Source organism: Microcaecilia unicolor, chromosome 3 (assembly GCF_901765095.1).
Source record: "Microcaecilia unicolor chromosome 3, aMicUni1.1, whole genome shotgun sequence".
In the NCBI taxonomy this organism is placed as follows: Eukaryota; Metazoa; Chordata; class Amphibia; order Gymnophiona; family Siphonopidae; genus Microcaecilia; species Microcaecilia unicolor.
In genome coordinates, this window is record NC_044033.1 from 212282641 (window position 1) to 212296809 (window position 14169).

Consider the following 14169-nt stretch of genomic DNA (forward strand, 5'->3'; position numbering starts at 1 on the left):
CTACAAAGCCATCCTTGTCGCCGTGTGTACTTACACCGGATGGATTGAAGCCCAGCCCACCAGAACGGAAATGGCTAAAGAAGTCACCTCCTTACTGATTCATCATATCTTACCCAGATACAGTCTCCCCAAGCAGATAAACTCCGACAACGGGCCTGCATTTGCCAGTGAAGTGACCCAACAGCTCAGCACGAGGCTGGGCCTCGATTGGAAGTTGCATTGTGCTTGGAGACCCCAAAGTAGTGGTATAGTGGAGAGAGCTAACCGATCCCTGAAGAACCAGCTCGCTAAGCTATGTCAAGAAGCTAAAGCCAAATGGCCCGACCTCCTCCCACTGGCCTTGCTGCATCTTAGGTGCACCCCCAAGGCTACCGGCCTTACTCCTTACGAGATGATGTACGCCAGGCCACCACCACTACCCTCTTTTCCCGACTCCTTGCAGATACAGGGCGAGAATTCCTTAGTGAAACAGATGAAAGCCTTACGCGAGGTAGTGCAAGACATCCAGCAGTACACTGAGAGGGTAGGTCCCCTGGTTCTCACCAGTCCTACACATCAGTTCAGGGTAGGGGAGGAAGTCTGGGTAAAAGAGTGGGATGAATCTGACTGTCTAAAGCCCAAATGGAAAGGGCCCTCCCTTGTTCTCCTAACTACCCCAACCGCTGTTAAAATTGCAGGAAGCCCTGTGTGGATACATTGGACCAGGCTGAAGCCCGCTGCACCTACCGATAGCGCCCCTAAACTTTGGACTGCTCATCAACATCCTGACGCTCCACTACGGCTGACCCTAAGGAAAAAGTGAACCAACAGATCCATGCCTACCCAGCAACAGAAGCTCAGCTATTGGACCCACTGCGTCTTTGGCTCCCTGTTTATTGCAGCCTTCATCTTGGATCTCATCATCTTCCTACTGCAAAGATTGGGATACCTACCCCCCAAATCTATGATGCTGTACCCACTCTTCTTATTCCTCCTCTGCCCATCCTTCAACCAGCCTCTTCCCCTGAGTCAGAACTGCACTGAGTGTTTGCGCTTGGTGCGCCATCGCATAGAGGGGGGATACCACCTGATCACCACCCTCATCCATCAGTCGCAGCCCCCGGAAGGTGATTGCCGGCTCCTTCCGGCTTGTGCCATTACAACCCCGGCTGGACTCCAGCAGTTTCACAGGTGTCTCCAGGGCAATCTCACGATCTGCCACAGTCCAGTCAAGCCACGATACTACAATGTCACCCTCAGTGTGGGCCTCCCCCAATACGTCGGTTCTATGGGAGTCCAGGGAGATGGTATCCTGTATTACGTGAATTCTACCCGCATTATTGCAGGTGGTACTCAGACTGTGGCCACCCTTACCTTTGACGTCTGTGTTGCTATCGACAGACACCCCTGGTCCCACAAGTGTGGAAGTCTAGCTTGGCGCAAGGCCTACGCAAATGATCACAAGTATGTTTGCCCCCTTACGTTGGACGGAAGATATGGGTCTCCTTGGTCTTGGTTACCTTGTGCCGCAGACACCCGGACCTCGGGATGGGAACGAGTGTGTGCCTACACCGGAGGCGGTTACCCTGGATGTCCCGGCCTAGGTGAAATTTGCAGGGGCTCCGATAACACCTTGCTCCTTGAGTGGCCACTGAGGGGACCGGAGAGCCCCTGGAGACAAACTTGGGGATTTGGCATCGATGGAGCCGGGACGGACCCTATAACCTTCATCACCATTAGCCAGAGCCTTGAGCAAAAGACACCCACACACTATCAGACCACGGTTGTCGGGTACCAAGACGTGTTTGATGAAATTGCTTGCGCTGAGGAGGCAGCGACTAAGTTCCCCATTTCTCCCGAGGCTCGGAACATGTTTCTCAACCTCGCTGAAAATATTGCTCTCTCCCTAGGACCCTGATGGCGAACCTATGACACGCGTGTCAGTACTGACACGCGTAGCCATTTTCGATGACACGCGGCCGCATGTGGCCGCATACAGAGAAGCAGCGGCGTTCCTTGCTGACACCCGGGCGGATCGCCGATGCGCCCCCCCAAGGTGCAGCGCGACCTCCCCCCCCCCCCCCCGGTGCATGTTTACCCGTGTGCGCTCCTATTGGCTCCCTCCGAGTCCTCCGCTCGTTCCCTCCCTGCTGCTCCCTCTGCCCCGGCTCCTGCACGGCCGTTTGACCTCACTTCCAGCCGGCGGAGCAGAGAGCAGTGGAATGCCGTGGGGGACGCATCTCTGAGGGCCCTGTGATCGCCATTACCAGCAACCACATAACCACAGCAACCATCATCCAATCTACTGTTCTGGGGTGTCGTGGATTTCTAATTGACCATCATTACTGAGATAGGTGAGGGGGAGGCTGGGAGAGGCAAGGGCATGTGCTATGGGTGCCGTTTCCCGCCATTAGAAATAGCGGCAGCCATCTTAATTTACATAAGGTGGTCAGTTAGGCTAGTTAACCCCTAATTGCCTGCAGGGCTAACAGGCTATCTATAATTCTATCTTCCGTCACTGCCCCCCTGATGGAGAACCCAAAAAATAAAAAAACAAGGTTAAGTAAAGGAAGTGGTAGTAGCAGTTGCCGACCCTTTCAAGAGACATGGACCGAGATGTATGGCATTATAGAAAAAAATGGCAGATCATTTTGCGTTCTATGTACTGAAACGGTAGTAAGCAGAACGTGGAATATAAATAGACATTTTGAAACTAATCATTCCCAGCTCCTGAAAAAAAGTGAGGATGAAAGGAAGGAATACATTTCCAGGCAGCTACACTTTTATAAGAGCCAATCTAATTCCATCCTTACATTTGTAAAAGGTTCTACAAATTTAACATCTGCAAGTTTGAGCATTGCTCACTCCATAGCTCAGCATGGAAAAGCACTCAGTGAGGGAGGATTTATTAAAGAAACTCTCCTAAGATGTGCACCAGTTCTATTTCACGATATGCAGAATAAAGATGCAATTATTAAGAGAATATCTGAGTTACCAGGAAATTTGGAGTGCCTGGATCCGATTACCAGACACTTTTAGCACCCTGAAAAATATAGCAATGGCTTTACTCACAATTTTTCCCTCTACGTACTTTTGTGAAACCTTATTCTCAGTGTTAAATAATATCAAAACCAACAAAAGAAACAGATTGAAAGATGAAGTTAGTAGCGCATGCTTGGGCTTGAAGTGTACAAAATACCAACCTTCAATTGAAGATTTAGCCAATGAAATTCAGCAACAAAAAAGTCACTAATAGGCAGATTAGTTAAAGAATTCCCCCTCCCCCTCACTTATCTTAGTTCACGGCACCCCACACAAGTTAAATAATACCAAGACCAACAAAAGAAACCGATTGACAGATGAACAAAGAAGTCACTAAGCAGGTAAGTTAAATAATTAGTTTTTGGTTTATTAAATACAGTTATATATTACAATTATACATTTTTGTTATTTAAACTATAAGTATCGTGAAATTATGGTTTTTTTTATCGAAGTGACACACCACCCGAGTTATGCTCGGTTTTTTGGCGAATTTTGACACACCAAGCTCAAAAGGTTGCCCATCACTGCCCTAGGAATTGCCAATTGTTTCGTCTGTGGAGGCACCGATATGGGTGAGCAATGGCCCTGGGAAGCGAAGGAGGTTCGCCAGCATATGTGGGACGCCCTTAACACTACCAACATCACCTTTCCCCGACGTCCAAGACCTTATGAATGGGCCCTGCGGACCAACATCATAGGGACCCTCTGCGCTAGCAGGGCTCCCTCAAAGCGTTATTCCATTCCAGTGGGAGATTCCGCTTGCACAGGAGTCCTCCAGTTTAATGGAAGTCATACCTCGTGGTGGCAAACGGACAACTTGCCCGTTCCGGTGCCCATTTGGACTGAACCCACACTAAATACAACCTGGACATACGGGGGAAACGCCTCTCTTAAATGGGTAGCTCCGGAGGGCTACTACTACATTTGCGGCCGCAGGGCCTATGAAAAGCTCCCCGCCCGCTGGTACGGTACTTGTCTCTTGGGCACCGTTCGCCCTAGCTTCTTCCTTCTGCCCCTGCGCGTCGGCGAGACGCTGGGTATCCCCCTCTATATGGAAAAGGGGCCTGGTAACCTTGGCAGACGTAAACGGTCCCCTCCAGATACCAAACCCAAAGTCCAGATAGGAGACTGGAAGGACAACGAGTGGCCGCCAGAACGTATCATTCATTACTATGGACCGGCCACATGGGCTGAAGATGGTACATACGGGTATCGTACTCCTATCTACATGCTGAATCGCATTATCCGCCTACAGGCCGTGCTCGAAATCCTTACCAACGATTCGGCCTTTGCCCTCAACATCCTGGCCCGCCAGAACACTAAGCTCATTACCGCAGTTTACCAAAATCGCCTAGCTCTTGACTACCTCTTGGCCCAGGAGGGGGGGGTGTGCGGCAAATTTAACCTCAGTAATTGCTGCTTACAGATTGATGACCAGAGCCATGTCATCAGAGAGATAACTGACCGGATGGTTAAGTTGGCTCACGTCCCCGTCCAAACCTGGAACAGCGCTTGGGATTGGACCTCCTCCCTAACCAACTGGCTGCCGACCTCCGGGAGCCTAAAGGGCCTCCTCGTTATGGGGGGCCTGTTTTTGCTGTCCTGCCTATTAATCCCTTTGTCTCTCCCCTTGGTTTTCAGGTGTCTCCGCTCCACCATGGAAAGTATCGCTGATCGCCGGGCTGCTGCCCAACTTATGGCTCTCCAGATGTACTTCCCCATTCCCCAATCTGATGAAGCAGAACCTTGTGGCTGACGCGGACTTCTGTCCTCCTGAGTCAATTCATGGGCCAATACCCTTGTGCCAGCATAAGACCGGCTACAAAGGGGGGGGGGGGATTCCACTAGGGGCCCTCCGTCTCAACCCCGGCGAAGTAACCAGCGGCTGCGCAAGGGCTTAGGGCTCCTTGTTGCCTCCTTGCTAATGCTTCTTGTCTCTCTTTTCCCTTTCAGGGTTCTGGGAATGATACTCTCCATCAGAATGACTGTTCTAGTATCAAAAGGGGGGAATTGTAGGAGTGGAACGCCGGATACTACTCGAATACTACTGACCAACAGAACAACCTCATGTTTTGTGCATACTGATGGACTCATACTTATGCATACTACCTCTGCTTTTGCCTTTTGGCTATACTTTATGGATATACTGGACATTTGTGCCTTACCCAGTTTGCTGTTTACTAATGTAAGACAGAATGCAGGGCCATTAGATATATATTTTGTAACAGTAGTAGCAAGGCTTATACAAAACCAGCTTGCACGTAGGCGTCATATGAATAGATGACCTTGGAGGGTGTAAACACCCCCACCCTGCATCTCTGAGCCTAACGAATCTTATCTCCTGTGCTAGAAAGGAGCATTGTGTGTGTAGAAGAAGATGCTAAGTTTCGTTTCTCTTGCCAGTATCATTTCAGTATTATGACGTGTGTATGTACTGTGAACTACAAATGAGTACTGTAAGAACTACAAATGTTACTGCGCATGTCCACTGTGATGTATAAGGGGCCTAATGCGCAGGCCCAGCAGGGAAGTATAAATGTAAGTGTCAGATGATTTGGGACACACAGTATCCTGAGAGAACTCAGTGCTGTTCATTGCTAGCAATAAAGTTGCATTGCTTTGGAACCAATTTGGCCTTTTGTCTCCTGATTCACTAGCCTGTTTCACTTTCATGTTCACGAAATTAGCAGATAGGGTAGGGACTGCCTAGGCTGGCCACGCCGCCCACACGCACAGGAGGAGCGACTCGCGAGCGGACTCAGTGGAGGGAAACCATTTGTGCTGCAGCCTTCTGCCTGCTCCACCACGGGGCTGAACACTGAGTCTGTCTGGTTCAGTCAGTAGTGTGCTGGTAAATATTTAACCACAGGTTCTCTCCCCGAGCCACCTCTGCCCCCCCCCCCATCCACCTCTGCGCACCTGTGCCCCCCCCCCTAAAAAAAAAATTGCAGAGCTGGGACATCGCTCTTTCTCTTCAAGTTGCTGCTTCTGGTAACTCTCAAGTTGTTGCCTACTGTTCCAGTTTTAAGCCTCCAGTCCTACTTTCCTGCTCTATCTGTTGCTTAACACCTGTCACTACATATGCACCCATAAACACCTCAGTCAATACTCATGGCCCCTATACACATTCTTTTCCTTGCCCTGTCCCTTCCTAATCTTTCCTCCTCTCCCTACCGCTTTCTACCGCAGGAACTCACTGCCCATCCATGTCCTCTCCCGTCCTGCTCACTACTACAATACCCTACCCACCCCCCGTCCCTCACCACCTCACCATCTCTCCTATCCCTCTCCTCCTTCCTAGCTCTCAACCTTCAACACTTCCTTCCTGTCATTAACCCATCCCCATTCCTCCTAAGCGCATCCCGTCTTCGTCGCCTTCGTCACCCGACCTCCCCCACCCTCCTCCGCACTCTCTTGCTCTTTCTCCTGCTATCCGCGGGAGACATCAATCCCAATCCAGGTCCCCCACACCTGTCCTCGTCCTATCCATGCAAACGATTCCGGGATGTCTCCAATCTCATCTCTATTCCCCTCCTCCCCCCATCTTCCCTCCCCTTCTCGTGTGCCCTGTGGAATGCCCGTTCGGTCTGCAACAAACTTTCCTTCACCCACGATCTCTTCATCTCCCATTCCCTCCAACTGCTCGCCCTAAATGAAACCTGGCTTACCCCCGACGACTCTGCCTCAGTCGCGGCCCTGTGCCATAAGTACATAAGTAATGCCATACTGGGAAAAGACCAAGGGTCCATCGAGCCCAGCATCCTGTCCACGACAGTGGCCAATCCAGGCCAAGGGCACCTGGCAAGCTTCCCAAACGTACAAACATTCTATACATGTTATTCATGGAATTTTGGATTTTTCCAAGTCCGTTTAGTAGCGGTTTATGGACTTGTCCTTTAGGAAACCGTCCAACCCCTTTTTAAAATCTGCTAAGCTAACCGCCTTCACCACTTTCTCCGGCAACGAATTCCAGAGTTTAATTACACGTTGGGTGAAGAAAAATTTTCTCCGATTTGTTTTAAATTTACTACACTGTAGTTTCATCGCATGCCCCCTAGTCCTAGTATTTTTGGAAAGCGTGAACAGATGCTTCACATCCACCTGTTCCACTCCACTCATTATTTTATATACCTCTATCATGTCTCCCCTCAGCCGTCTCTTCTCCAAGCTGTATAGCCCTAGCCTCCTTAGTCTTTCTTCATAGGGAAGTCGTCCCATCCCCGCTATCATTTTAGTCGCCCTTCGCTGCACCTTTTCCAATTCTACTATATCTTTCTTGAGATGCGGCGACCAGAATTGAACACAATACTCAAGGTGCGGTCACACCATGGAGCGATACAACGGCATTATAACATCCTCACACCTGTTTTCCATACCTTTCCTAATAATACCCAACATTCTATTTGCTTTCTTAGCCGCAGCAGCACACTGAGCAGAAGGTTTCAGTGTGTTATCGACGACGACACCCAGATCCCTTTCTTGGTCTGTAACTCCTAACGTGGAACCTTGCATGACGTAGCTATAATTCGGGTTCTTTTTTCCCACATGCATCACCTTGCACTTGCTCACATTAAACATCATCTGCCATTTAGCCGCCCAGTCTCCCAGTCTCGTAAGGTCCTCTTGTAATTTTTCACAATCCTGTCGCGATTTAACGACTTTGAATAACTTTGTGTCATCAGCAAATTTAATTACCTCGCTAGTTACTCCCATCTCTAAATCATTTATAAATATATTAAAAAGCAGCGGTCCTAGCACAGACCCCTGAGGAACCCCACTAACTACCCTTCTCCATTGTGAATACTGCCCATTTAACCCCACTCTCTGTTTCCTATCCATCAACCAGTTTTTAATCCACAATAGGACATTTCCTCCTATCCCATGACCCTCCAATTTCCTCTGTAGCCTTTCATGAGGTACCTTGTCAAACGCCTTTTGAAAATCCAGATACACAATATCAACCGACTCCCCTTTGTCCACATGTTTGTTCACTCCTTCAAAGAATTGAAGTAAATTGGTCAGGCAAGATTTCCCCACACAAAAGCCATGCTGACTTGGTCTCAGTAATCCATGTCCTCGGATGTGCTCTGTAATTTTGTTTTTAATAATAGCCTCTACCATTTTCCCAGGCACCGACGTCAGACTCACCGGTCTATAATTTCCAGGATCTCCCCTGGAGCCTTTTTTAAAAATGGGCGTTACATTGGCCACCCTCCAATCTTCCGGTACCACGCTCGATTTTAAGGATAAGTTGCATATCACTAGCAGTAGCTCCGCAAGCTCGTTTTTCAGTTCTATCAGTACTCTAGGATGCATACCATCCGGTCCAGGAGATTTGCTACTCTTCAGTTTGCCGAACTGCCCCATTACGTCCTCCAGGTTTACCGTGAAGTCAGTAAGTTTCTCCGACTCGTCCGCTTGAAATACCATTTCCGACACCGGTATCCCACCCAAATCTTCCTCGGTGAAGACCGAAGCAAAGAATTCATTCAGTCTCTCCGCTACGTCTTTGTCTTCCTTGATCGCCCCTTTTACCCCTCGGTCATCCATGGAGGTTATCTTTTCTCCCACACTCCCTGCCCAGTTGGCCGCGGAGGAGGAGTCGGGTTTCTACTTTCGCCCTCCTGTAGTTTTCAACCCCTCCTCCTACCGCAGTCTCACTGCTTCTCATCCTTTGAACTTCACTCCATCCATCTATTCTACCCGCTGCCACTCAGAGTTGCAGTCATTTACCGCCCCCCTGATAAGTCCCTCCCTTCCTTCCTTACCGACTTCGATGCCTGGCTCTCCGTTTTTCTTGAACCCTCATCTCCGTCCCTCATTCTTGAAGACTTTAACATACACGCTGATGACCCATCCGACTCCTACGCTTCTCAGTTCCTCACTCTGACATCCTCCTTCAACCTCCAGCTGAGCTCCACCACCCCTACTCACCAAACTGGCCATTGTCTTGACCTCGTCCTCTCTTCTACCTGCTCACCCTCCAATTTCTGCGCCTCTGCTCTTTCTCTCTCAGATCATCACCTGATCACTTTCACACTTCATCACCCTCCCCCTCAGTCCCGCCCAACACTAACCATTACTTTCAGGAATCTCCAGGCTGTCGACCCTCCCACCTTATCCTCTTGTATCTCTAATCTCCTCCCTTCCATCATGTCCTCCGAGTCTGTCGACAAGGCTGTCTCTGCTTACAATGCCACTCTCTCCACTGCTCTGGACACACTTGCACCATCCGTCTCCCGTCCCATAAGGCATACTACTCCCCAGCCCTGGCTGACCCCTTGCATCTGATACCTTTGCTCCTGCGCCCGATCTGCTGAACGCCTCTGGAGGAAATTTTGCACCCATACCGACTTCATTCATTACAAATTCATACTATCCTCCTTCCAGTCCTCCCTATTCCTTGCCAAACAGGACTATTACACCCAATTGACTAATTCTCTCGGCTCCAACCCTCGTCGTCTCTTCGCCACCCTTAACTCCCTCCTCAAAGTGCCCTCCGCTCCCCCCCCCCCCCCCCCCACTCTCTCCTCAATCACTAGCTGACTACTTCCGCGACAAGGTGCAGAAGATCAACCTCGAATTCACTACCAAGCCACCTCCTCCTCTTCACCCTTTAACCCACTCCCTCAACCGACCAATCCGGGCCTCCTTCTCCTCTTTTCCTGATATCACCGAGGAGGAAACCGCCCACCTTCTTTCCTCCTCAAAATGCACCACCTGTTCCTCTGATCCCATCCCCACCAACTTACTAAACACCATGTCTCCTACTCAGTGGCGTTCCTAGGGGGGCTGGCACCCGGGGCGGATCGCCGATGCGCCCCGCCCCCCCGGGTGCAGCGCCCCCCCGATGCAGCGCGGACCCCCCCCCCCCGGCGAAAGGACACCCCCGCGAACGAACACCCCCCCCCCCCCCACCGGGTGCACGCCGCTGGGGGGGTGCCTCGCGCGCCTGTCCTCCGTTGTTCCATGCTTCTTCTCTGCCCCAGAACAGGAAGTAACCTGTTCCGGGGCAGAGAAGAAGCACGGAACAACAGAGGACAGGCGCGCGTGGCACCCCCCTGCGGCATGCACCCGGGGCGGACCGCACCCACCGCCCCACTGCTCCTACTGTCACCCCCCCCCCCCCATCTGTCATATCCTCAACCTTTCTCTCTCCACTGCAACTGTCCCTGACACCTTCAAGCATGCTGTAGTCACACCACTTCTCAAAAAACCATCACTAGACCCTACCTGTCCTTCCAACTACAGCCCCATCTCCCTCCTACCCTTCCTCTCCAAGATACTTGAACACACCGTTCACAGCCGCTGCCTTGATTTTCTCTCCTCTCATGCCATCCTCGATCCGCTTCAATCTGGTTTTTGCCCTCTACACTCGACAGAAACGGCACTCACTAAAGTCTGTAATGACCTATTCCTTGCCAAATCCAAAGGTCACTACTCCATCCTCATCCTCCTCAACCTATCTGCCGCTTTTGACACTGTCAATCATAATTTACTTCTTGCTGCACTATCCTCATTTGGGTTCCAGGGCTCTGTCCTCTCCTGGTTCTCCTCTTATCTCTCCCACCGTACCTTCAGAGTACATTCTCATGGATCTTCCTCCACCTCCATCCCGCTCTCCGTTGGAGTTCCTCAGGGATCTGTCCTTGAACTCCTTCTTTTTTCAATCTACACCTCTTCCCTGGGATCTCATCTCATGGCTTCCAATACCATCTTTATGCTGACGACACCCAGCTTTATCTCTCCACACCAGACATCACTGCAGAAACCCAGGCCAAAGTATCGGCCTGCTTATCCATTGCTTATCCAACATTGCTGCCTGGATGTCCAACCTCCACTTGAAACTGAACATGGCCAAGACCGCCTCATTGTCTTTCCACCCAAACCCACTTCTCCTCTCCCTCCACTCTCTATTTCTGTCAACAACACCCTCATCCTCCCCGTCTCATCTGCCCGTAACCTCGGAGTCATCTTCGACTCCTCCCTCTCCTTCTCTGCCCATATCCAGCAGACAGCCAAGACCTGTCGCTTCTCTATAACATCAACAAAATTCGCCCTTTCCTCTTCGAGCACACCACCCGAACTCTCATCCACTCTCTCATCACCTCTCACCTTGACTACTGCAACCTACTCCTCACTGGCCTCCCATTTAACCATCTATCCCCCCTTCAATCCATTCAGAACTCTGCTGCCCGTCTTATCTTCCGCCTAGACCGATATGCTCATATCACCCCTCTCCTCAAGTCACTTCACTGGCTTCCGATCAGGTACAGCATACAGTTCAAGCTTCTCCTACTAACCTACAAATGCACTCAATCTGCACCTCTCTACCCTCATCTCCCCTTACACTCCTACCCGTAACCTCCGCTCACAGGACAAATCCCTCCTCTCAGTACCCTTCTCCACCACCTCCAACTCCAGGCTCCGCCCTTTCTGCCTCGCCTCACCTTATGCTTGGAATAAACTCCCTGAGCCCATACGCCAAGCCCCCTCCCTGCCCATCTTCAAATCCTTGCTCAAAGCCCACCTCTTCAATGTTGCTTTTGGCACCTAACCATTGTACCTCTATCCAGGAAATCTAGCCTGCCCCCAATTTGATTGACTGCACTTTTTGTCCTTTAGATTGTAAGCTCCTTTGAGCAGGGACTGTCCTTCTTTGTTAGATTGTACAGCGCTGTGTAACCCTGGTAGCGCTTTAGAAATGTTAAATAGTAGTAGTAGTAGAGAGCATGGGGGGGGGGGGGGGGCAATGCATTACTCTCTCCAGAAAAAAAAAATTAACTGCTCCCAGGTTCCAATCTAATTCATGTTTAATGTGGGATAAAATGCCATAAATAAGTAAATAAATATAAACTTTTAACGTTGAGCACCTGATTCTCAAAGTGGACATATTCCAAACACTATAATGAAAATAAAATGATTTTTTTTCTACCTTTATTGTCTGGTGACTTTGTTTTTCTGTTCATGCTGGCCCAGTACCTGATTCTGCTGCTATCTGTCCTCTTAACTCCATTTCCAGGGCTTCATTTCCATTTATTTCTTTACTTTCCTCCTTTCTTCTTCATTTCTTGCCTTACATCCGTAAGTAAAAGCTGGGTCCTCTGCAGACTTGACTGTCCAGTGGATCCAGCTTCTGCCTATTTTCTCCATCCATGTGCAGGTTTTCTCCCTTTTCCCTCATCTCCTTCCTCTCTCTTCCCTCCCCTCCATCTATGTCGAGCATTTCTTCTCTCTCCCTTCCCCTCCATCCATGTGCATCTCCTTCCTCTGTCTTCCCTCCCCTCCATGCATGTCCAGAATTTCTCCCCTTCATCCATGTGCATCTCCTTCCTGTCTTCCCTTCCCTCCCCTCCATCCATGTCCAACAATTCTCCTCTGTCCCTCCCCTCCATCCACCCATGTCCAGCAACCCTCTTCTCCCCTCTATCCACCCATGTCCAGCAACTCTACTCTCCCCTCCATCCACCTATGTCCAGCAAATCTCTCGCCTGACCTCCCCTCCATCCATGTCCAGCAACCCTCCTCTCCCCTGCCCTCCCCTCTATCCACCCATGTCCAGCAACCCTCCTCTCCCCTGCCCTCCATTCATATCCAGCAATTTTCTTCTCTCCGCTGCCCCCCCCTCCATCCATCCATACCCAGCGATTCTCTTCTGTCCCCTCCCCTGCCCTCCCACTCCCATCCATGTTCAGCGATTCTCCTTTGCCCCATCCCCCTCCCATTTATGGCCACCTGCCCACCCTCTTCTCCCCCAACATCCCCCTTTTTCTTTTTGCCACCCTGCGTGGTTTGTCTTTTGTAATTTACCTCCATCGCAGTGGCCGCGTCATTTCAAAGCCCTGCCCCTTTCTAGCCTTCCCTCCCTTCATGAGTTCGTTCCCTCAGAGTTCCGCCCTCGAGGAAATGACATCAGAAGGCGGGATTCTGCGGGAACAAACTCACGAAGGGAGGGAAGGCTAGAGACGGGCAGGGCTTTGAAATGACGTGGCCGCTGCGACGGAGGTAAATAAAAGATTTAAACCCCCCCCCAAGGGCAGCGCGTTTTGGCGGTGCAGCGCCGCAGCAGCGCCCTTGAAGGCAGGCGCCCCCTGCAGTGCTTACCCCGCTTACTGGGTTTGACTGGCCCTGGCTAAGCCCCCCAAAACCCACTACCCCCAACTGTACACCACTACCGTAGCCCTTACGGGTGAAGGGGGCACCTATATATGGGTACAGTGGGTTTCTGGTGAGTTTTGGAGGGTTCACAATTTCCTCCACAAGTGTAACAGGTAGGGGGAGCCTGGATCCAAATGTCTGCAGTGCACTGCACCCACCACTAGACTACTCCAGGGACCTGCATGCTATTCTAATTGACCTGAGTATAACATCTGAGGCTGGCAAGTAATGTTTTTCATCACATTTTGGGGGGGGGGGGGGGGGGGGGTTAGTGACCACTGGGGGGGAATAAGGTGAGGTCATTCCTGATTCCCTCCAGTGGTCATCTGGTTATTTAGGGCACCTTTTTGTGCCTTATTCATTATAAAAACAGGTCTAGCTCAAAACGTTTTAGTCCTGGACAGTTTTGTTTAGTTCCATTATGGCTGAAGGGAAAGGAAATGGGACTTGATATACCGTCTTTCTGAGGTTTTTGCAACTACATTCAAAGCGGTTTACATATATTCAGGTACTCATTTTGTACCAGGGGCAATGGAGGGTTAACTGACTTGCCCAGAGTCACAAGGAGCTGCAGTGGGAATCGAACTCAGTTCCCCAGGATCAAAGTCCACTGCACTAACCACTAGGCTAAGTGAGAAAAATGTCCAAATCCAGACATGCCACTTTTTGGACGTTTTTCTCTTTTGAAAATGAGCCTACTAACCAACCTCTGAAAAAATGTCAGTACCCAACGTCTAAAAGCAACTTTCTAATCCTAATTGTCTGGTAATAAAACCACAGGAAGCCTTAAAAGACCAAACTCCTTCTGCAAGATAAAGAAAATGTAAATTAAAAATGAAGGTAAGAAACCCCTGTAGTGTAACATGAAAGAACAACAACAAGTAAAGAGAACTTTAATGTAGAACAAATTAGTCCAAAGTAGAATTTATTTATAAAACAACAGAACTTGAGGGGTAAACTGACGTCTGACTCAGCCTAGTTTCACCCTGT